A 906-nucleotide genomic window follows, 5' to 3' on the forward strand; every position below is an offset into this window, starting at 1 on the left:
ATCTGAGGTGAATACACAATTCTCAGATGAAGAAATATAAGTGGCAAATGAATATATGAAAACATGTTCAACATCATTGGTCATTCAACATATGCAAACTAAAACAATGCTGATATTCCATTTCACCCCAGAAAGAATGACTACCATCCAGAAATGAACCAATAACAACTATCTGAGGGGCTGTGGGGAAAAAGAAACCCTTCTCCACTGATGGAGTTTAAACTGGTAAAACCACTATGGAAATCAGTGTGGAGATTCCTCAAAAAACTAAGATTGGAAATCTCATTTGACCCAGCTGTTCCCCTTCTGGGTATCCTTCTAGAAGAATTAAAAACATCATATCTTGTAAACAATTAAAATGCTCATCAATACAGGAATGGATAAAAAAAGATGTGGTATTTTATGCAATGGAGTTCTACTCAGCCGTGAAGAAAAATAAGCTCAAGGTTTATAGGATGCAACTAGAGACCACACTCATGAGTGAAATAAATCAGACCCGTGTGTAAATATCATATTGCCTCCCTGGTATGAGAAAATGAAAGAGTAAATAAGGTAAAAAATGTACAATAGATATTGTGAAATGGAAAAAAATTGTTCAAAAGGAAAAGTAGGATGGTGAAAGGGAAAGGACAGTAGGAAAAAGAAAAAATGCAAGTTAATTATGCTATTAGTGTCTCTTAGTTCACTTAAAGGGAAGGTTGTGTTAATATCTCTTGGAGAAATTATTATGCCCATATCTTCTACCCTGAACAACTACTTTAAAGATAACAACATGCAAAAACAATTTAAAAAACAAAAAAACCTCCCCTAACAATATGCAATATATTAACTACTGTTATTCTATTATTTTGTTATGAAATTTTGTTTTACCTTTTTTTCATACAATTAAAAAGTTATCATGTAAAG

The 906-nt window shown here is 32.5% G+C and overlaps 1 protein-coding gene across 1 annotated transcript in view; it reads left to right on the forward strand.

Annotated features, from left to right (window-relative positions):
• Positions 1 to 906, forward strand: part of Hrg (histidine rich glycoprotein) — a 23,706-nt gene that overhangs the window by 20,783 nt on the left and 2,017 nt on the right. The window lies entirely within an intron of this gene.

This window comes from Octodon degus, unplaced genomic scaffold (genome assembly GCF_000260255.1).
Source record: "Octodon degus isolate 3935 unplaced genomic scaffold, OctDeg1.0 scaffold00128, whole genome shotgun sequence".
Classification (NCBI taxonomy): Eukaryota; Metazoa; Chordata; class Mammalia; order Rodentia; family Octodontidae; genus Octodon; species Octodon degus.